The sequence below is a fragment of the Amphiura filiformis genome, chromosome 10, assembly GCF_039555335.1.
Source record: "Amphiura filiformis chromosome 10, Afil_fr2py, whole genome shotgun sequence".
Taxonomy (NCBI): domain Eukaryota; kingdom Metazoa; phylum Echinodermata; class Ophiuroidea; order Amphilepidida; family Amphiuridae; genus Amphiura; species Amphiura filiformis.
The window spans coordinates 32,225,646-32,251,111 of record NC_092637.1 but is presented as its reverse complement, the minus strand read 5'-3'; the positions used below and the strand labels follow the sequence as shown (position 1 = coordinate 32,251,111).

The 25,466-nt window shown below is 35.5% G+C and overlaps 1 protein-coding gene across 1 annotated transcript in view; it reads left to right on the top strand.

The window, feature by feature from the left end:
* The first annotated feature begins 13,043 nt into the window (after positions 1–13,043).
* The window catches only part of LOC140162750 (bombesin receptor subtype-3-like), a 31,635-nt gene continuing 19,212 nt past the window's right edge, over positions 13,044–25,466 (top strand). The window contains exon 1 of the mRNA XM_072186042.1: positions 13,044–13,248. The gene's annotated coding sequence lies outside the window, so the exon portion shown is untranslated. The remainder of the gene's footprint in view (positions 13,249–25,466) is intronic.

The following is a 25,466-nucleotide window of genomic DNA, read 5'->3' as shown; positions in this document are numbered from 1 at the left end:
CCGGGCGGAACCGGCGGTCAACCGCGAATCGAGTTTTGATTTCATCCCTGATAAGATCTGTCATACTACAAGCAAGCCATTGTATGTTCTATCATCATATCACATATTTACTTTAAGCATTTATATCACGATTTTCACATAGAGTATATTTTATCTTCGACCTTGTTAGACTCTTGTTCTCAAGTACCTTGATAAAACGAGAAAGTTTGCTTCTTCTTTATCTTCGTCAATTTAAACTCTTACCAGTATTGATTCTATCGTCTGATTTTAAGTTTAAAAACAGATGGTTTTCCTTTTGCAAGTCAAATACACCCTATGAACCGCAATATACTTGTAGCCTTCTTGATGCAAGCTTGTTACCCTTGATGCCAGCCTGCGCCTGATACACTTAACGCGCACTTAGACGGAGAGGAGGAGGAGGCTTAAAAACATTCCTACAATAAAAACATCCTCTGCGACCTGTTAAAGAGGATCAATACTGTTTTGCGCTTGTTCAAACTGACCAAACTGTAAATAACAGAAAGAAAAACATAACAACGAAAAACAAAAAAGAATGGACAGTGTCTTCTACTCTTTCTCGCTCTCTGTATGGATGTTTAGTTTGTTTCAAGTTGGGCATAAATCGTTTGCTCCTTTAACTAAGTGTACGTAACATTAGCTTTTTCACCCTAATATCCCTTCTAATACCGTAAAAACTCGATAGTTAGCACATGTGCTTATTATCGAGCGCTTTTCATAAACTGCTCAAATAAAGAAAGTCCGCAGTCATGTAACCTATCCTACACCAAAACCTGATCTTGTTATGGCAATTTAATTGATAAGGTCGTGTGTAGAATCTTGTTAGCTCCATTTTGATACCACATTTGCTACCAAACACTCTAAATTCAGAGAGATTGATACCAGTATATGAAATTTGGTGCATTTTCAAAAGTTGCCAATTAAAAACGGACCACGCGGATCTGTAGACGTGAATAGCAGAGCGCGACCATTGACATAGCCCGAAACAACCGCTAGGTCATGTCAACAAGGGCCCATCGTGGGCAAGCAAGCTTGAACACATTGCCTCACTAAGCAATTTCTACCGCGTGCATAGTTTTGATTTGCAACTTTTGAAAATGCACTAAATGCCATAAACTGGTATCAATCTTGGTCACTTTTGAGTGTTTTGTAGCAAATTTGGTATCATATTGGAGCTAACAAGATTCTGCACACGACCGTATCAATCAAATTGTCATAACAAGATCAGGTTTTGCTGTAGGACAGGTTACATGACTGCGGACTTTCTTTATTTGAGCAGTTTACATGCTAAAATGAAGAGCCCAAACCACAAAAGTGTAAGTGGTTTTGAGCAAATCATCGATAAACACGAACAAGTAAACATGCAAATGTGTGTCTCAACCCCATTAGCTCAATTGGTAAAGCGCCGGACTTTGGTACAATTTCATGTTTTCAAAAGCGCTCGATAGTAAGCACTTATGCTAACCATCGAGTTTTTACGGTAACATTATTTGCAGATTAAAAACATTTAATACATTTGCATTATTCATAACAACTAACACAAACTATTCAATTTGATTTATATAGCATTTGTTAATATCTTAAGCGCTATACTCATAAAATTGATTCATTTTCATACATTTCCAGAATTCTGAATCAGTCATCCCACCTACGCATGTACAGATTGTTGTTTGATTTGCATCGCTTTCACGTGGGAAAATCTCATTATGGCACTTGACTTGTATATTTGATATTTTAAAAATTCTCATTATCCCGAACAACTGTTTAACAAGTCATGTATGAATATTTATATGTGATGCGATCAAGCAAAATCAGTCGGAACTCGGAAATATTGTTTTGGAAACTCGTTAATTGCTCATATCTTTGGAACTGGTTGTTCAATTTCAATGGGGTTGTCTGCAAAATGCAGTTTTGTAAATGCTTTTTACTATCTTATAAGAAACTGAAAATTTAATATTTTCGAGTTCCGATTTTGCTTGATCCCATCACATATGATTGTTCAATAAGGTACACCTCTTACGAGCTGCATTTCATCACGCGAATGGTTATAATCCCTCGTGCCGCGCCGCACGACATACGGCGCGCCGTTATGTTAAATTTTAACGTTATTAGGGCATACACGTGTTTTGTAGAAAAAGAACAACATATAAGCAAAACACACCCACCCACCACCACCACACACAAAAAAGGAGAAAGAATTATGAGAACTATAAAAAGAATTATAAGGAGAGGACACGCAGGAGGTGGAGGAGGAGGAGGAGAAGAAGGAGAAGGGGAAGAGATGAAGAAGATGAAGATGAAGAAGAATGAAATCAATGTGGATAAAAATTAACACACAGGAAAACGAACGCCAGGAATAAGAAGGCGCAGAATAGGAAGAAGAGAAAGGACAAATAAGACCTAATAAAAAATGCGTTACACGCACCTTTAATTATAATATATTACGTGCGTTAATATATGATTTCCAAACAATAGAATGTTTAAATTAATGTTGCTTCAAATTGAAGTTGACTTTTATCATGAACCACGATCGCGTTATGCGCCAATCTGCATTATAATACATCGTGTCCCAATAAAAATGCCCGTCCACGTCTTATGGCAGCAGCACAATTTAAAAAAGTAAATCAAAACTTTATCAAAGAAAAACGTAGATTCTTGTTCGGTAAGAACATGATAAAATCAACAAAATGCTGGTGGTAAAGAAATGCTATTGTAATGAAAAATCACAGACTAAAGTCAGACATTGAATACTCAAAATAAAGTAAATTAAAAAAAAGGTGTCATGCAATTCAAGCTTCATTAGTTGTCATATAAATGTTCACAAATTTACAAATTTGATGGCAGTAATACTGTAAGCATATTTGTAAATATTTGTTAGATTGTTCAAGTTTTATTGCAATCGGCTCATTATATCTATCTGAGAAAAGAGCACAGTGTGTCTATTCCTAAAACATGATTGTTAAATGCCAAACTTTGCTGGAATGAGACAGATAGCACCATTATTACATCACAGGCTTCACTAAATAGATTCATCAGGTTTGTTGGTAAACATTATAAATGATTTCATTTGAATAAAACCAAAATATAACTCACGATTGACGGTTTCGCCTATCATGGTCGATAGGCATCATCAGAATGATGGTTGTTGATCCTTACTTCCGGTTGGACGAATCCCGGCCGACGAGGGTGTTTTATCAGCCAGGAGAGGATCATACACGTGACTAAGGAAGTGGGCCCCCTCGTCTCTGTTCATGACGTTCGGGCCTCTTCTCCTGATCCAAATGGATTCTTTGCTTCTTCTTGTATTTGCATCGCACTCTTTGCACAAGATCTTAGCATTGTCCAAATTGATGACATGGTTTTGCTGGACCGCATGGTCCGCAATAGCGGACTTAGACTGTTCACTCGCTATCGACGAATCCGGAGGATTCCATGGACTGCGAGGAAAACAAATGAGTGGGTTCTCCGAGAGCTTGGAGTTCAGAAGACCTTGCGAGCCGATATAATTTCTAGAAAGTTATCATACTTTGGCCACATCACCAGACATAACTGTCTTCAGAAAACAATTGTCCAAGGAATGGTTGAGGGAAAACGCAAGAGAGGCAGACCTGCAGCGAGCTGGCTTGACGACATCAAAATTATCACAAGCCTGTGCATCACTGAGGCTACCAGGGCTGCCGCTGACCGCATTCGATGGCATACTCTCATAAGAACCACACCTGCATACGTGCACTCTAAATTACAGGGATTTAAATTCAAATCCAAAAGACTTACATTCAAAACTTTCAGAGACTGTAGTTAGGGACCAATCAATATAGGATTAAAATAAGTCTTTACAAAGTTTTATAAATTTCAGTCCCACAGGGATTTAAAAATGCAAGTCCATTGGATTTAATATTCAAATCCTTTACAATTTACTTTTAAGCATATCTGGGATTTATTTCAAAATAATATAAATCTTTATGGGGATTTGAATATCGATATTAAATACAAGTCTGTGTGACTTCTTATCAAGCAATACGTCTATTCACGGCAGTAATACCAAGTCAGGACTACTTCTTTCATAAAGTTCAAGCAATAGTCTACAGTGCCAGTGATAATTCCAGTGTCACTGTGGCCGAGTGTGATCCTTCATGGAAATAAGCTTACCCATTTATAATTTATATTATGTGTATAGGTAAGCTTATACAGCAGAACCACAGACTACTACCTCGGCGATTGAAGATGATGTTCATGTTCACATTGGCCCTTCGTGCACAACAATGTAAGCTTTTTCATGGAAGTTATAGTCACTGACATTGGCAATTACAGCATCTGGGATGCCATTCTGCAAAACAAATTCGTCCATATCACTTCATTCATTCGCTCGCCACCACACGAAATCGCAAAAGAAAGATGGCGGCTGAGCAGTCCAGGAAAACGTTTCGATTTGATCACGTGCACGCACCATCGCGTTGTGATTTGTTTAATGTTTAAGTTTTTCGAAAGATTTAAAAATAGATTTTCTTTTTCCCGATCCCAAAGAAAATTTAAATCAAACCCCGCGTAAAATAAATCTTAAAGACTTACAAATTTAGAAGTCTCAACTAAGATTTAAATTTTAAGTCTTTCTAATTTAGAGTGTGTATGCAATGTGACCTTAGAGAGAGAGAGAGAGAGAGAGAGAGAGATAAGTCATTTCTCTTTTTGGAATAAAAGGTAGCCCTGAAAAGGGCTGTTTAGTTTGTCTTTGGTTCTTTTGAAGTGAGTTTACTGTGCTGCTCTGCCCTCTACCTGCTTGCCTCCTTAACGAATATAGGTTTCAACCCTAGTCCTCATTGCATCAATTGCGCTGCGTACCAACCTTGTAAGCCGGATACTTGCGAATATAGCAGTAATACGTTTACAAAGATCTTGGATTTTGCCACAAACGACGAAATCAAGTGGTGTGAGGTATGGTGATCTTGCAGGCCACTCCACAGCATGACCCATCCCAACCACTCTGTTTGCTATCCGTGGACATAGTGAAAAACGGGTACTTGTCTTTAAAAGGGCATATCTTCAAAAGTTGTGAGCCGATTGAAATAATTGTTTTGGTTTATTAAAGCTAACAATTAAAGGTTTTTTCATATACCAAAATATCTTTGATCAACTTTTCAAAAATAGGCGAAGAAGAGGGCGCAATGAGGGGCCTCTTTTTTTGGACACCCTGTACTAGCAGATTACCTGTCTTTCACGGTTCGTTAATGCATAGAGTTTGAACTTTATTTGATAGTAAGTCTTCCTGGAAATCGTTGCAAATTGTAGCCACGAAGACGAAATTGCGAAGGTGTGAGGGGAGTAATCTCCCTCCCCGTTAAGAATAAAAGTCCCCCTAAAACATAGGACATAAAATATCTTCCCCGCAGGACTAACAGTAGACGTATTCTACTGTAGGACTATATTGACCGTAACAACGACATCCTCCCCACTCTTAGGTGTACACAGTAAAACGAATGTGCCCTGTCAGACTACGTTTGCCCCATCCTTGTAGGACTACACAGTAGAAAAGAGAACCAATATGTAAATCATATAATTACACTATAATAGGCTCAAGCTGTTCCAGCAATCACCATAAAATTGAAAAAAATATATATCTTTTGAATAAAGTGCCCAATCCTAAAAGGGAGAGCGTATAAAAATTCAAAGAATAGACCTTCCAGAATAGGTAGTCGTTATTCTGATAGACAGACTGACTCTGGGATAGACTTGGGCTGTGTTGACACCATGGAATGTATATTCTTTCACATTCTTAAGAGATGTTAGTCCACCCAAAGGATTTCATCGTGTCGTCTGACGACAGGGCATGAAACTCAGAGTAACGACTACCTATTCTGGAAGGTCTGTTCTTTGAATTTTTATAAAATTTATATAATATATATATATATATATATATATATTTTTTTAATTTTATGGTGATTGCTGGAACATCTTGAGCCTATTATAGTGTAATTATCTGATTCACATAATGATTCTCTTACTGTGAATACCGGTAAGCTCCTGTGTAATGATATGAGTGACCGGATATCAGACAAAACATTGACTTGCGAGTGAAAAAACATTGGAACCTTATAGAGATTATCCACTTTACTCAAGCGTGACTTCTAACAAAAGGCACTGATTCCCGTAGTATTCCTTATTCAAACCAATTCAATTGTACCTGCATGACTGTGGCGGGCTTTTTTTAAAGCAGTCATGGTTGCACATGCAGGTACTTCTTTTGAAAGTCCTAAACAAGGTATAGCAGTCGCTGATAGGATATGCAACTTATAGGACATGGATAACCTCTATTGGAGGTGATTAGGTGATGTGTTTCCCGAAATAATGCAGTCCGTAAAAGCCTTACAATTTCCACAAACTGTTCTAATTTATAATAGATATTTATGTTTTTAGAATTGTGGTACAACTCCTAAACGGATATGTATTGTATGTTATTTACTCGGGCTATCATAACTTTTCAAGGTGAAACAAAGATAAATCAATTCAATTTTTTATTTGGTGTTGGTAGATCAAATCACTCTAGATTAGATTATTCGTATCAATGTGATACTTTTATCAAGTCGTATGTCATATTTTTCGGTGTTTCGATAACATCGATTTGATTACTTTTAAAAGACCAATATAATAAGGAAAAGTTTGGTTCCAAAGGCTGCTTTGTGTAAAATTCATTTGAAGATACTCCTACGAGTAGCAGTAACTTTGACAATCCAATAACATGGGACCACTAGAAAATGGAAGCACAAAAACAATCTTTCAAAAAATAATTGAAAATCTCTTTAACCTCTCACGTGCGAAGAAGAAAATGATGAATATAAAAGAAAATGATTTGTTTTTGTTCCACAAGGAGTTAAATCGCATGTTTTAAAACATTGCAGCGGAGAATTTTCAGGGGACAAAATGGTGTAGAAAATAGTTAGAAAATAAGTTACAAACTTATCTATTTCAATAAATGTTATTTAGAATTAAAAATGTTAAAATATACTAGAAAAAAATAATGTGACACAAGGCAGCTATTGGATTTAGCGCCTTTTGGAAACAAACTCTTCATATACTCGTATTCATTTTCGAATAAAACGTAACAGGAGAATGTCAAGCAAACTTGAGAATTGCCACGCATAGGACTAAAGTCGATATTATGTTACACTATATTGAAATATATAAAAATTTGTGTATTATTGTTATTGTAATGGCAGATGACGGGCGAACATACAATAACATCAAAACTTAATAACAACTAGGCTAGATGTTACAGAAAACTCTTGGACATTAACCGCTATACTCGCCCAGTGGTATGCACCGTGTGAGACTATAATTATAATCAATCAATGATACGTGAATTCTTTTACAAAAACTTACTTTAATACAATATACATGTAAAAGCAAACATATTCCAGTGAGTTCTCAAATCAATAACACTAACACAGCCAGTTTTCCTGATTGTACCAATATTTTTCCTTGATGTTCCCTGGCATTCCTTTTCGATTATGGGGTATCCTCTTTGTGGATGGATTACAAACCACTGCCTAATACATCAGGAACAACAAGGACAAAAACTATGAAAAACAAGGCAATCTGTTTGTAGAATCCTTTTATTGCTAAACATGTTTTTCATCGTCATTCCTGGTTGAGAATTTGTGATTTTATTGTGACTTGTTATCTTGTAATCCGTAATATGAGGACGTTTAAATAATTCTTAGGAGTGGTGAATGTATGTTTAGCGTTAGTGATTTTCTGATCAGGAACCATCAGGAATAAGAATGAAGAAAGGGGAACTACCATGACCTCACAGGGAAATCAAGGAATAAAATTGGTACGGTCAGGAATTTGGCTGTGCTTGTGTTAGAGATTCGCCCGAGATTCCCTAAATTAAGAAATCTAAATATCATACAGGGTGTCCGAGTGAATACAACTGAACGTAAGTCGAAAACTAGACATCAGATTCAAAAAATTAAAAATATGGCGCATAGCCTATTTTATTGTGCATCACATGCGAAAATTTTATTTGATTCGATTGAATGGTTGCGAAGAAATTAACAATTACATAATGCGCGCATCAATACAGTTAATTCCAAGTTTGATCAACAGGCGCTATTTTCATACTCGCTCACCGCTTCCTTAAGTTTATGTACCTCATTACATTTAGTCCACATTATCTATTTTATAATCCGACGGTGTTATGTTATTCATGCTTTCACTGAAGATGAATAACAGTTTGTCTGAGAAAACCCTGATTTCTGCAACTGGAAGCTTTCCAACTTTAATTCTTTATGTGTAAATATTTTATATTTTAACTTGCAAAAGAACATTTGAGCCAAGGATGACATTGAACAAGTGCTTACAGCTTTACGTGTGATTTTTGATACCATGCATCATTAATGTTGAAGTTTTAAAAGACTTAAACTTTCCAAAACAAAATTAATGTGTGTGAGAAATTTGTTTAAGCCAAATGGAATTCTTTATGCAAAAATGAACAAAACCTACAATCAAATGTTTTGAAAGAAACAGATTATTAAAAAAAAAAAATTTCACGGTACAAAATATGAAGCCCATTGACAGGTAACCACTAGTGCGCATTGTGTTGAATGATCTTTCTTTCAAACTTGGAATGAAGTGAATTGATGCATGCGTTATGTAATCGCTCATTTCTTCGCAATCAGTAAACCGATTCCAGTAAAATTAACGTATCAGATGCAAAATAAGATGGGCTACACGCTGAGTTTAAAACTTTTAGATTCTGATGTCTATTTCTTCGACTTACGTCCAAATTCTTTCGCCCAGTAATTTTTTCTGGGACACCCTGTATTATTATTTTGTAAGAAGTACGGTTGAGATAAGAGGTTTTAACAATTTAGCTAAATACCTGCAGTGAGCTTTTCAATATTGATACTATTATCTTATTGGAAATAAGTCAAGGATGCCAATATTCTGCACTAAATGTCCATTATTCTTATTGAGGTTTTTGAGTTAATAAAACGAATGTTTGGGGCATTTCCCACTTCTGAGAAAAGTCATGCATATGTGGGGCGCACATGAAACCCCTATACCTTTGTTCCATAACCATTAAGGTATAGGACATTTTTTGTTTTTGTTATAGCCCCTGAATGAAATGTATTTAATTATGTTTGTACTCACTCAGGTAGCATTGTGTGTGAATTTTACATCCGAACTAAGTGCTATTCTTTTTTTATGGGCATTTTAGTGTCTAAAATGGCCCAAAATTAGGGTTTTTCGATATTGCCGCCCATTTCTAATCGTCACCCCCATAGACTTTACATGTAAAATAAAAATGCTCATAAAAATTTAATAGCACTTAGTTCGGATGTAAAATTCACACAAAATGCTTTTTGAGTGATTACAAAGATAATTAAATACTTTTCATTCGGGGGCTATGTGGATTTTTTTAAATGTATTCCTTGTACAATGACATTTCACAATAAAATGTCCATAGGAAACAAAGGTGCCTATATCAATCCTTGGGATTTCCTTTAATGTACTCATGCCATTTTTCTCGCCTTGCTAGTCTTGCATATTCTTTAATTGAATAATTGGCACCCAGCAAAAGAAATGCGTACATAGTAAGATCATTACACAGGTGATAATTTCAAAAAAGATTTAGTGGAATAGTGTGGAATGGTACTGCTTATGCTTTTCACACACTTTCTTCAAAAAACAGGTCTTGTTCCACACTATTCCACTTACTCACAGATTTCTTGTGTTGGTACCAATTATTGGACTGTGAATGTGGTCCAGGAAGCTGTTCCATGTCAGTGCATTTTGCTGTTGTGTCAGTTAAACAACTGTTTGGTTACTGAGCACTGTTTAGAGTAGAGCATTGAAGTAATCCTGTGTGCAATTTTGGTTCATTTTTATAGACAGGGTTTTAAGATATGACCTTGTGAAAAATTTTGACAATTGGCCGCTCCGTTTTTGAAATAAATGAAATCTGTTCCACGGAGTCAAATATCTTTCAATGACAATAGACGCCTCATGATGCGCAGTGATATTTGAATCTGTGGAAAGGTTTTGAAAAACGAGGGAGTATCGTAAAACTCTTATATTTTTTCAAGAACGGTGTGGTCAATTGTCAAAATTCAAAAAGTGATACATAACTGATTGTTCCCGCAAACACGTCAATTATTGAGTTACATTTAATTGTGGCGTTAAAATACCCATATAATTAAGTGTACGACGATACAGTTCTTACAGGGACACACTGTAGCTAATCAGTGAGTATTATCGACGATGAATTACTGACATTGAATTAGTGTTAAACCATACTGTCAGTTTTTGAAGGAGTGGAAATTGTGAAGAAATTTGTTTCCTTTTTTAAAGGAGTGGGGAGAAACCCCCTGGATCCGTCCAACCATGGCTGTCAGAAAAATGATCAAAAGTATGTCAACTTGCAATGAAAATATCTGGTAAAATGAGTATTGTCTACAATGCAGATGTGTTGTCAGAAGAATGGGATGTTTCATGGCTAAACTCAGTGATTTCATTTTATGGTTTAAATAATGTTCTAATTCCACAATGATATGTTCTTAAAAAATACACTGCTAAAAAGAATACACTTCTAACTAGATTTTGGTCTGAAGGGATCGAATAGCAACATTTGCACAATATTTCTTGTGGGTCATAAGAGCACAATCAGACATAACAACATTTATTTTCATTATAGACTTTTTTATAGTCTATATTTTTTTTCATTTCAGCTTAATTTAGCAGTTGTCATGGTTGTGTGTAAATTACTATTACTATTAGATACGTTGTAATAAAACATGATTTTAAATATTTGTATATTAATTTTCTCTGAGGGCTTGCAGCAAAATTGATATTTGTGATGCGATCAAGCAAAATCAGTCGGAACTCGGAAATATTAATATTCAGTTTCTTATAGGAAAGTAAAAAGCATTTGCAAAGCGGCATTTTTCAGAAAACCCCATTAAAATTGAACAACCAGTTCCAAAGATATGAGCTATTAAAGAGTTTCCAAAACAATAGGAAACAAAAGGAAATATTTCCTTTGCTTGGCTATATCTCAAAATCAATATTTCCGAGTTCCGACTGATTTTGCTTGATCGCATCACATTTTATTTTCCTTGCTATGGGTTTGTGGCTAGTAGTCAGGTAATGATGAAGGCGATGATGATGATGATATGATGATGATAACGACGACGACGACGACGACGACGACGATGATGATGATAATGATGACGATGATGATGATGATGATGATGATGATGATGATGATGATAATTAATACACAAACGACAAAGAGGAACAAACATGCCTAGCATGTAATTCTATTTTTAACATGGAAAAATTTGACCTCTTATCTTCTCGCAAACTAAGATTATGCATATTTTATCTCTTCAATAAACAATGTGAAAGTCGATTTGGCCTTGGCATGTGGGCCTCATCCTCTATAACAGCAGGTTTACTTTCTTGTTGAATGGAGGCCTCGAGGTCACTGAACTGTGTATTTGGAGATGATGGCTCATAGCACACGTGTTAAGCAAAAACATACATGAGAAGTAAGCAGGTTACTGTGAGTGATACCATAGAAACGTGCTCTTTGTTTAAACATTACAAGTAACATGAGTGGCAAACATTAATGTTTCATATTGCTTGCAATCCCCTCCCCCCTCCCCCAAAGCAATGTTGGAGCCAATACTAGACCAATTGTCCGTTCCTGTCTCAGTATCAAAACAACATTGACTGGATGGGTGCGGGAGGGGGGTTGAAAATTTATTACTAAATTAAATCCTTCATCACTGCCATCATCGTCACCATCACGACTCATCATCATCATCATCATCATCATCATCATCATCATCATCATCATCATCATCATCATCAACAACAACAACAACAACAACAACAACAACATCACCATCACCATCATCATCATCATCATCATCAACATCAACAACAACAACAACATCACCACCATCATCATCATCAACAACAACAACAACAACAACAACAACAACAACAACAACACATCATCATAATCATCATCATCCTCATCATCATCATCATCTACACCATCATCATCATCACCATCATCATCATCATCATCATCATCATCATCGTCGGCGTCATCATCATCATTTACACTATAGCCACACAAATAGAAATCTTACATTAACTGCAAGTCATCAGAAAAACAAAATATTTAAAACAAATTATTGTTTTATTACTGCGCGCACAGTTTGCAACAACAACATCAACTGCCAGATTGTGCTCAATTGAAAAAAAAATAGATTTTTAAAGTCTAATATGAAATTTTTTTTTGTTACATATCGAATTGCATTCTGAATACGAGGAATGTCCTTCTGATATCAAGTAATTTTGATTTTTTTGGCTATATAAAACACATTTATTTCAAACCCTATTCACCAAATTATTAAAAATGTATATATTTGTTTAAATATATATTTGATATCATTCAAAAATGTTTGACCTTTCGTATTGAAATTACACACTTCTTTCCCAAAAAGACCAAATATATTTTTAATGGAAAGAGCCCAAACATTTTTGAAAAAACAAATTTATATCTTTTTAGTCAACATTGTCAAATTTCGGCTTTTTCACCCAGCTACTTACACGTTAAGTAAACATCATTATATTTATAAACTTCGAGGACTATTTAATAATTTGCAATAAAATAAAAGATAAATAAATGTATTATATCGCGAATTTCAAAATATCTAACTTAATTGTTTGATATCAGAAGGACATTCTTCGTATTCAGAATACAATTCGATATGTCTGATGTGCTCTCATGTCCCACAAAAATAATGTGCAAACGTTGCTATCAGAGCCCTTAATTTGCAGGAAAATAATTATGAACTTGGAAAGACATATAAAAAAGCTCGATAGGACTCAGTTTCCTTCAAATGATTTCATCGTTCATTGAGGACGCTATTGTCGCCTTGTAAATACTAGGCTACGTGTGTCGTCTGCAGTTGCTGTCAACTCGTTCATAAAAATCGGATTTACGATATTGCTCAATACGCACCGGCAAACAAGAGTAACGGTATTTAGATGGTTTGGATGTGGTTTGTCATCATGACAGCATAGTTGATTTTTAAGAGTGATTATGTTATAAGAATATTTACAAAATCGAGCTAATCATTGGACAATACAAAAGTGATCTATTTTGGACATACACGCGCCGTTTTAATAACTGTCAATGTCTTGATATTGGAGGTAAGAGCGATACTTTGTATTTGTTTGTTTTTACGTTATTTATCATTAGTTGCAACAATTCTTCAACCGTCTGAAAAGTTGAAAGTATAATAGGATGCTTTAAACTGCATTACAGCCAAACGTAAGAAGAACTGTTGCAACTTTAAGGACAGTTTTACCAACACTGATGGACTTTCATAAACATAAACATTATTGTATCTTGCAATTTGCTGTTCTCTAAAGAAACCGATACAATATCCAGTCGCCGGTTATGGATGTGTCGGGGGCAAAAATCCAAATCGATATAAAGGGAAAAAGGCATAACTTTTGTTAAAGTTTGTCCCGGTAGTTCGAGCTAGGGAGGAACTTCTGCTCGCCCGGTCAGTATGCATCTGGCTTTATGGGAGGTGTACAAGTGTGGCTCACTTTATGATAGAAGGAATTTGCTTTAGCCGGTAATTTAATCAGGTGGGAAAAGAGTTGAAACCAGTGTGTGAAATTGAGCCCGTCCGCACGTCCGAGCAAATTTCCCTTCAGACGTGCCGTTTCCCTATCCGACGGACGCCCTGGTACTACCCTGTCACTGCAATTTGCCCAAGCTCACTACCACTACCAACTCGCAACAGTTTAAAATAGTTGCTAACCTTAAGAACTTCTAATTCAATTTATCTACTAGTATATAATTTTTATGTCAACCCACGGACAAAAATAAAGACGAACAGTCATTTTCCCTTAGAACTGCTGCATACCCCTCGCCCCAATGTCTTGAGGTAATTAACAATTATCTGCCATGCTATGGCTGAGTTTACTCAAATGCACGGTAGCTGTGACGGTGGTAATGAACCTCGTGACTCGTGTTGCATTATGTCATGTAAACAGCTTGTTCAGGAACGTGTTTAAAGGTCATTTCGTGATCCACAGCATCATCCCCCCACTTTTCCCAAAAAAAGTAGAGATTTTTATATCACTGGAAACCTCTGGCTACATAATGTTACATAACATTTCTTGCAGAATATTTCGTTAGTGAGCAGAGATATCGTGAAATTTCGTGCTGGTATACCAGAACGAAATTACAACACATTGTCTATGGAGCAGTGTAATACACATAATCATGCATAACTCGCAAACGCAAAATCGGAATCAACTGAAATTTTCGGAATAACCTTTATTCGTGGATATCTACTAAAATGTGTCATAAAAAGAGGATGCTAGGATCACGAATTACTTCTTTAAATGCGGGCTAAGTACGTAGGTTGTGAACTTGACATTCACAGGAGTACTAGTAGAGGATACATAAATATCATTTTCCTAGTATGTAACCCAGTATGTATGGCTATAGCCAGATATACCGGTGATACCAAATAAACGCATATCGCTATGACGTCGTAGTGTGAACGCGCCCTAGTGATATTGGGAGCTATCAGATACGCGCCCTAGTAAAATTGGGAGTTCGCAGATAAATAGGCTACATGTCAAAATTGATTTCCTCACGAACAATGCGTTTCCCGGATTTTATTTGATTGCCTGCCTTGCCCGTATGTATCATTACATTTTCATGAACACGACTCTACGAACAACTTTAAGGTAGCTGCCTCGGATACAATTTGCCCACTTAGGAAGTAGCTATGGTTACCAAACTTTTTGGATAAAGTGTTTACTTTTTGAAAAAACAACATTTTTCCATTTTTTATTTTAGGGAATGTTAGAAACACTGTAGCTAAATAGAAACCATTGGCGAGAGAATTTAGATATTAATCTTATTTACCACCCCTGAAAGTTTGGTAACCATAGCACCTTCCTAATTGGGCAAAAAAATCCTATAATTTAGGTATTTTAGTGTTTCTAGAAAAAACATTTAAAAAAAACCGTAAAAAGTACTAACATTCCTTTTAAATATACACTTAAGTAACTAGACAATGGCTTGGCGCTGTGTAAAATTTAGCGTTATATCAAAAGGTACCCCATTAGCTTGTATTCAGATGTAGGTAAGATAAACTTGCAAAAAAAATTGTGCAAGTCAAAAGCGCCCTCTTTGGCAATAAGAAAATACCGTTGTGACATGATGCTTACATCAACGTCAAGGGCACAGTCTTAGCTCTCAATACCGTTTGTTCTGTTCAATTTGCTCTTTTTAATCTCGAGATATGTTTAGTTAACAACGAAAGGGTAAAATCACAATTGTGCCACTTTTACTAGGGAATAGGGCTGTACATGTAAATCAATGATAGCTGATGTTGATGCGTCTAATGCACTCCTGCCTTCGGGGCTCGTGCATTGGGCTATTCCATTTGAAATCCACACACCCCCTGTGGAAGATTTTGGAATTCCAACCAAAATCATCAGTTTGAGTCGTCGACATTCCAACTGGAATTGAGGTCAGATTTCATCTGAAATAGTACGGCAAGGGTGTGGAAGATTTTGGAATTCCAACCAAAATCAACAGTTTGAGTCATTCCAGATCTGGAATTGAAGTCGACATTTCAACTGGAATTGAGGTCAAAATGCAAATCTTCCACAGGGTATCCGACTGAAAGTTAAATAAAGTTAAATTTCCCACTCAAAAACATCTGAAATAGTACCAAAATCAACAGGTTGAGTCGTCAATATTCAAACTGGAATTGAGGTCAAAGTACTAATTTAGACGCATCAACACCAGCGTGCGTGCATTATTTTGTCTAATTTCATTAATTTGTCAAATTTCACGAACTTGTCAAAGTTCATGAACCTATAAGTGTGCAATATTTGTTTGTCTTTTAACATGTCTTGAATGACAAAGAGAACAGTATTTACCATGGTAAAATCATTGACATGCACATGTATTTAATTTAATTTTACAGCAGAATGTGAAATATTTATTTATCGTTTAATTGGTCGTAAGTGGAAAAAGAGAATCATTATACCTTTATCATGATAAAACACTAAAAACAATTTTGTATTGTTGTGTAATTGATGCATTCTTTTGATTTCACGAAGGAACTCTTGATAAACTTGATGCTATCATTGATTTACATGTACACTGTACAGCCCTCTTCCCTAGTAAAAGTGGCACAATTGTGATTTTACCCTTTCGTTGTTAAGTAAGCATATCTCGAGATTAAAACAAGCAAATTGAACAGACTAAACGGCATTTGAGAGCTAAGACTATAATGCCCTTGACGTTGATGTAAGCATTATGTCACAACGGTATTTTCTAATTGCCACAGAGGGCGCTTTTCACTTGCTGTATAAACACTATCAAATAAGTAAAACTTTGTGTTTCTTTCATATATTCAAAAGTATTATCATTAATAAAAACCAAGATTTTAAAGCTTAATCGTTATTCTATCAATCAGTTAAAATCTCAATACTTTTAAAGGGACCCATAAGGTGCCTTGACGTGTAATATGTGGTTGTATGTTAATTCATAGGTTTGTTTTCTTTGCACTGATCGGAATTTTAATTCCGATCAGTGCAAAGAAAACAAAGTTAAAACTGAATTGCCCTTTAGTTTAACACATAAACGCATCATGTGAAACACATAATATTAATATTACCAACTCATCTGTCAAATCGATTTTAAAGATTAATACTCACATGTATGTTATTATGTTTAGTAGAGCAAGATGACACTAATATACCTATACCGGGTTAATCACAATAACATACGTGTAAAATGCCAGAAATCAAACTATACTATTATATAAGTCACTCTAAAACTTTATGTAAACATGGAGTTAGAAAATATGAGGTTTTATGCGCCGGTGATCTGGAGAAGCATTCAGAGGTTACTCATCTGAAGTGGTAGTTGGAAACCGATAAATCCCTACTTCATGCGGCTGTATATCATTTCTAAACCGGGTACATAAAACTGACCCCTTTCATGACCATTACCGGAATGAACCTATTCGAGACTATTTTGTATTATATATCGTAATATATTAAGAGAAAATACACCGGGAATGTGCCCTCTGGAGTAATGACACTTACTACATCATGTAAGGCGAAGGTTTCGCTACCATACGGTATCACGCCACCAAATCAAGTTCCTATTCTTTTATGTGTCAAAAGGTACCAAAGAATTTGTGATTATGTCATAGTTAAAACGTCATCCTGCATTCAAAACACCAAAAGTTCATGATATATAATATAATTAATAATTTATAATTATTGTACTCATGACTCTTGAACATGCGTAAACAAAACTGGCACGCAGGTTACATAGGAGGTTATGCTTTGAACATATATACATTTTCAGGGGCCAATGACACATTGGAGGGTTTTTCTGCCTGACGACTATGTGTAATTTCTGCAAACTGAAAATACAAATTGCTCATTAAAATGAAGCTAGTATATGGATAATAGAAGTGTGCTCTTTCATTTAATGACATAGAATTTGACAGATATTGTAAGGAACACTTGAGCTTTTGACTTTTAAAACCTACATAGGTTGTGTTCAAAAGATTTACCACATTCGCCTTGCTAAAACAATCACAGATGCTTATTTTTTATTAGATCGTGTAGTATAAACACAGACTGCGTAGAGGCTAGACAAGCTGTGCTTGGAAATATGTGTTTACTCGGATGTATCGAGGTGGAAACTGTGCTTAGATGCATTTATAAGAGTATCGTTTTGAGGTCAAGTCTTTTCATATGGAACAAAAGCTTACGACCTTTTGTTCTCGCTCAGCCCAAAGGTGGGTTAAAACAACACAGTCACCTAAATAGTTGGAATCGGTTTCTTGGAAACATCTACAATGATATTTTGAGAACCAAGTTTTGCAATTAGAAAATCCTGTATTCAGATGTAGGCAAAATAAACTTGCAAAATATAAACAAAATAATAAGAAAAGCAACTTTATTCATATTTTCAAAAGTATTATCTTATATTAAAAACCAACTTCTTTATTCTGTCAAGTAAAGTTACAATCTCAATACTTTCAAAGTAACCCATAAGTGCCTTTTGATATACGTAGGAAAATATATAGGAATTAGCTGCCTTGCCCTTTAGTATAACATATAAACGTAGTGGGAGGAAACATATAATGTACTATTAATAATACCTGTCAAATCGCTTTATGATGATCGGCTAGAATTACAAACAATATAAAATAAAACAACACCAGGACACGAACATCAAAGTTTATTAGAGCAAGCCAGGAGCAAGATGACGCTAATACAGCTATAGCAGGTTAACCATAAGTAGTAATCCCAGGTTATTTTATGCCTTTCTGTAAGCATGCAGTTAGAAAATGCCTTTTAAGCTTAACCCAACTAAAGGTATCTGCAAATCCGCTTTTCCTTTTTATACGCTGGTGATCAGGAGAAGCATTAAGAGATAACTCTGAAAAGGTCATTGGCAACCAATAAATCACTACTATATGCAGCTGTATATCATATCAAAACTTGTTCACATAAAGCTGAGCCATTTCATGACCCGTACAGGAAAGAACCTATTCGAGGCTATCTATTTTTATTGACGTAGCATACGAGAGAATACACCAGGAAATGTCCCCTGGGGTAACGACACTTTCGTAAAAAGAAAAAAAAAGTCGCAAGTTTTCGCTACCATACGGTGCCACACCACCAAATCAAGTTCCTATTCTTTTATGTTTTAAAAGGTACCACAGAATTCGTAATTTTCTCATTGTTAAATCGTCATCGTGCATTTAAAACATCTGAGGAAATCATGCTTAAAGTCAAAGCCCCACTTTTGCTTCAAGTTCCTTGGGGAATTAGTCAAGGTAATGTAAATTCTGTTCTTTTGTCATCAAAGTAACAGATGTAAGTCAGTTCTTCTGTGCAGAACTGACCAAACGAGGCTTCCTGTTTAAGAGTTTTGAGTAATGCAAGTGATCTATCTTATCACCATATTTTCAACCAAACATCTAAATGAATTTGTAGACGGCTGCCAATTGCCATCCCACCGTCAATGCACATCAGAAATCGTGCTCACAAACTCGGAATGACTTATTGGACAACATAATGCCCCCGGTGCAGGCGGCATTGAAAACGCTTCGCGAGGATAAATAAGAAATGTAACCTGATTTTGAGTTGAGGTCAATATTTTTAAGATAACTAACACGATTTGTGACGTGCATGGGATTGTGTTCTTTATGTTACATTTTCTATCGAATTAGCAAAATGATTTATGGGGCCAAAGCATTATCATACCGTCGCATTGGAATATTGCCGTAACGACCAGATCGTACTTTAAAAAAAAATACATCAAATGGATAGTGAGTGATTTATGAGACAGAATTGGAGCAACAGCTTTGACCACCTTACTTCCTTTGGTACCTTAAATAATTGTGCGGTGAGTTAACTCATGACGTCTTCTTAATCGCTGGCGATACATTGTTCTCAATTTATGTCCACTCTTGGATGTAAAGGGGATAAAATGAGATTCGTCAAAATTGATAGATGAGATGAGACAGAATTGGAGCAACAACTTTGACTTTCTTTGGCACTTTAAATAATTGTGTTGCGATTTTACTTATGACGTCTTTACAGAAGGTAATCACTAATCGGTTTCGATACATTGCTTTCCATTTGTGTCCACTCTTGGATGTAACTGAGACGGGCTGGGACAGTCAGGTGCTTTAACCATACTCCCTATAAACGGGACCAACTGTTAACGTTAGCTTCTGAAGGACGGCATATTTTTATGGTATGGGTTTTTCTGTAACATTAAGAAGTGTAATGCGTCCCATGTGCATGATTTGTTTTGGCAAGGGGAGAATCCCAAAAACTTTGAGGTATTATTGCCCTTAAAGGCCGTACCAAATATGTGGAAAACACATTAAGTTGGGAGCTGTGCAAAGTTTGGTGGTATAGAGGTGAACATTGACTTGATTATATTTTAAGCCTACTTAATTGGGTTGCCCTTGAAAGTTTGCCTGGTCAACTGGGTGGGTCTTTAACTGAAGAACCAAAAGACCATGTACATTCAAATGCGTTGTCTTTCTGGACTACTTTTCCATGAGATCAATATCTTAATATTAAAAAAGACAATGCAGTGTTTTAGGTTATTTGCTCAAATTGGAACAATATACCGTAAACGTTCGCCTAATGGCGCTTTTGGAATCTTAGAAATGTGAGAGCGCCATCCTTGTAAAATCTCAACAGCATTAAGGATACGTGTATGTTAAATTACGCAACCTGGACATAATGACTCAGAAAAAAATATCGTGACATGACCCAATACTTTAGGTCACTAGGTTAGTTGCTAGAGCAGCAAATGTTTTGGGGTTTCTTCAGGTATTCTTTCTCAAAGTGCCATTGGACTTAATTTGTAAATCGATTCATACGTTATACCTAACTCATTTTGGTAAATATTTTTATAACATTGTAATTTCTTCATATTTTTTCAATATTCTTCAGTTCAAAATTACACCCTTCTATTGTCTGACCCGTTAGCTCAGTCGGTAGAGGGTGCACCTTGAATGGTGAATGGTACTTGTTCGAATCTTGATTTCTGCCCCCATTTTTATGTGAAGAAGGGTCAAGAAATGTTTTTGGATTTTGTCCCCATTTTACGAACGAATATTTGGAATTTTTTTTAATTTAATTTAAATTTTCTTATTTTTTTTAGATAAATAGGCACTGCGAACAAACGGCAACAAAAACCGCTGACAAAATTTGCTCCACCTGCTACCTATCAATGCGTGATATATTCCAAACATTTAACAGTTAAATGACCTTTGAAAAATAGAACGGCCTCAATGTTTCAAATTGTGTAACTACATTACTTTATTCATTTATGTATTATAAATGATCAGCTATTTTTTCTTTTCTTAAAAGGATCGAACCCAAGTAGATCAGACCATTGATCATATCAGACCACGAAGTAGTTACGTAACTCCGTGATGGTATCGGAACCAAGCACTGTTTGTATGGCGATCATTACGATCACGCTATTTTGGTATGCCTTTTTTGCGTACTGATTGTTTCGATCGTGGTTCATTACTTAAGCGCGTGATCCCGTTGACATAGTAACATTACGTAACTTCGATACCGGGCTCCGATACTGAATAGTTGTTGAGTGCATATAATATGGAAAGTCATTGGGGTATTGTGTGCCTTCCAAAGCGCCTATTATGTTCTCATTGTGTTGTGGAATCCTAGCCAGTATTCAATGATAGCTATAATAGAGGCCTTGCGTTTATCGATTGGCTCCAAACAAAGGATTTTAACCGGTTTCTTCCCCGTAATCATGGCGCAGTGCAGTCCATTCAATCAAATGTTGTCATCAACCTATTTGATCGTAGTGCATTTTGAGTATGTGTGTGAGACGAACTGTCGCGGTAGATGCAATCATGCTTTTGTTGAATGCATTTGAGTAGTCCGCCATATTTACGGGATGATACGTCATATGCACAGCCTCTATTCAGTTGGTCGTTGTATGATTTTGTTCGTTCACTCATTCAAATTTTATTTATATCATTTGAAGACTGAGCCTATTATAATACATCCTCCGTGGAACAGTTTCAAACAAATATAGCTAGGGATTATTGGGGCAGAGGTTATCTTTTGAATCCTCTTAGAGGGCTATCATTTTTTTTTCGGAAGGGGGGTCCCAAATTTACAAAAAGTCTGCGTCAATAAATTTGCGCACCCCCTATTTCGGCAACAAAAATTGTATGATCCCAAACCCCAAAATTGTATTGAAATCAGTCTTTTTGAATAAAATAACACACTTTCTGTGGTCATCGTGTGACTCCCTACATTTTGGTCATAAAACATTTTATGACCCCCTCCTATTATTCTTTCCAAGACTTTATGACCCCCGTATATTTGGGACCCCCCTTCGAATAAAATGATATACCTCTTATGACCACTGATGCATAGGCAAGGACACTCGCGCGAATTGAAAGACTTGTCGCACGCGACAGTTCGTCTCACACACATAACAAATGCCTATACAATCAAATAGGTTCATTACAACATTTGATTGAATGGATTGAGTTACTCTAAAATGAAACGATAAAAACAAAAAAAAGACACATACAAGATAAAATAATAAAATTATATAAACAATGTTAAAGATAAAATCAAGAAAATAGAGAATAAAATTTCCTCAAATCAGAAAAAAAAAATTGACAGACATCATAATCTGTCAGAAATTACTGCATGAGATTCGAACCATCAATCTTCTCCACATTAGTTCTCTTTATCCTCGCACTATAGTCTAATGCTCTGCTCACTGGGCCACAACGTATCAAGCGAATGATTACCGCATTATCATGAACTAGTTTGTTCGATCTTGTTCATAATTGTATGTGTCGATAGGTTTCACCCTTTAACCAAACGTACCCTTAATGATCAGTGATAATAGTCGGCTTTTACAGGGATGGCGCTCTCTCATTTCCATGAACTCCATAGCGCCATTAGGCGAACGTTTACGGTATTTATTTTATTTATTTTAATTATTCTATTTATTTTATTTATTTTATTTATTTTATTTATTTTATTTATTTTATTTATTTTATTTATTTTATTTATTTTATTTATTTTATTTATTTTATTTATTTTATTTATTTATTTTATTTATCTTATTTATTTTATTTATTTTATATATTTTATATATTTTATTTATTTTATTTATTGTATTTATTGTATTCAATTATTTTATTTTATTTATTTTATTTATTGTATTTATTTTATTCATTTAATTTATTTAATTTATTTAATTACAGTAATTTCCTTTCTTATGATCCCAACAAAAATATAATTACATTTTGTCTGTATTTCTTTTCTTGCTTTTTTTCATAAAATTTCGGCACGCCACTACTAATTATAGTGGCAACGTCTCAAGGTGTCCGTGGGATGGACTGGTTTCCTTTCAAATGTACCTATATTTTGGACTTTTTTGAATCTTGAAAATTGACAATACCGTTCTTGAAATATAAGAATTTTATGAAACTCCCTCATTTTCAAGCCTTTCCACGGATTCAAATATCAATGGATGATCTATATAATATATTCTGAGTGTTAAGGCCATCTTGGTTTAACAAGTCATCTCAAAGCCCCACGCGCATTAGTAAAATCGCTCGTTTTTTCGCGTTATTCCCGATGGATTGAGTAAATTTCAGTTTTTTTCCACTGTTATATATTTTTTTCCCGATCCATCACACAAAAATCCCACGTCTGACATCGTCAGACATCAACATAGCCAAAAGCGTACATCTTAATAAAAAAATCTTCCCTGAGTATGCTGAGAGATAAAAAGGTGATCTATTCTTGTCACAGATACACACAATTAAAATCAAAATGGGAAAGGGCTTAGAAACGAACTATCAAGATTAAAAATTAAGATGGCTTAATCACTGCGCATTACCAGCGCGTGATACGTCTGTTGTCATTGTTACGAGCCGCTTAATGACTCAAGGTCAAAACACCTTTTTCCCAAATTCACTTCAGCCGCTCAAAGGGCAGGTCTATCAAGGTCAAGGTAGCACGAGTTACCATGTTTTTGCAAGCAAATGTAAAACTATGTAGGGCAAATCTTTTAACGTATATCGAAATATAATATACTTTAAAGGGCAGGTCTATTTCAAAAACAAGTTTATCTCTATTCGAGGAGAATAATTATTACATTACAAGTTGACACTCGTTGCAATTTTGTATGCATATTTCTCCTGAAAAAAGAGAATTTGTGTGGGAAAAGTCCGGGCTCGTACGTGTTCTTCCCCCGTTTGAAGCGAAATTAATTTTCAAGGCAGGCGGCTGATGACGTAAGTAAATGAAGAATATCATGTTCTCATTTACTTGTGTGACACAAGGATAGCTGATATGTTCCTCAACATCATCAGTTATTTATTTACGTTTGCTTTATGCGTACTCAAAAAATTCCGACGATGCAGTTCTTTGAGGGACCCCGTGTAGACCTGCCTAATAATAGCGATAGCCTCTTGTACAGTAAAGCTGAATTTATACTCGATCGCCGAGCGATTGCGATTAAACGCCTTTGAAAAGCGATGGGCAATCGCCGAATTTTGCGATAGCGATTGCAGACGACAATTAAAATATTCTAAATGCCACAAAAAACAGTTTTAAAACATCAGTTGCTGTCAATAATTATTGCTTTGAATTAATTCATCACCAAAAGTTAATAATCAAGAAAGATACATTAATTAGCAAAATAATAGATCCAGTTAGTTGCATATGATTGGTTGATGCATTCACGTGTCAAGCGATATCGCTGGGAAGTTGAGAATTTTTCAACTTGCAAAAGCGACGTCGTTTTTGCCTCCGCGATTTGAATCGATTGATCGGCTTGACGCTCTGGAAATGTAAGTAAATACTGAGCATGCGTGAGAATCGCTTTTCTGCAAAAGCGATAGAGTATAAATTCAGCTTAAGAGTAACTGTTGTTGATATCTAAAACAGAAACCGACTAACGTATTGGTAAGTAATACAGAAACTTAAAACGAACTATTGTCACGTTAAAACACCAAAGACAGCATATTAGTATTTAAGGCTCTGATTGCACATATCAACTAGGTCTATGTCTAAACGTAAGTAGATCAATTATATAATATTACCTATTCGTATTTTCAAAACCTTGTTTTGAAATACTATACTTCAGATATAACTATGCGTTATAGACAGCATTATCTCAGACGAAACTAGATTTGTGTAGCTTTAGACATTCCATATCCTTGTGATAACAGATAGTCAATATTGATTTTAACGCATGTCAGACATTGAGCAGTTGGCTGGTAACTTATCTCACTGAATTATTTGTTATTCTGTCTGTTTCTGCAAATTTTGAAGACTCCTTTGTCTTAAAGGGCATATCTATTGCATAAACAAGTTTAACATAACTCCATTCGAAAAGAATAATGATTACATTACAAGTTGACACTCGTTACAATTTTTTTATTCGTATTTCTCCTGAAATAACAGAAATTGTGTTGGTAAAATTGATTTTCAATGCAGCATGACGTACATTAAATGAAGAGTAGTCTCCTTCGCAGCATGTTTGGTTACGCGTAACTAAACTGGCTGTATAGGACACTATATGTTCACGAGCAGATACATACACATAAAAGAGAAATTGGGAAGGGACAACCAAAGTTAGTTCGCGTGCCATAGAAATCGGTTATTTGCATAATAAATACAATATTGTAATGGCATGCTCAAATTCTAAGCTCGTACTGTGAAAATGATCTAAATTTAGATTACTTACAAAAAATGTTAGTTCAAGTATTTTCCATCATGTTGATATACAAGTCATATAACATTTGTAATATCACAAT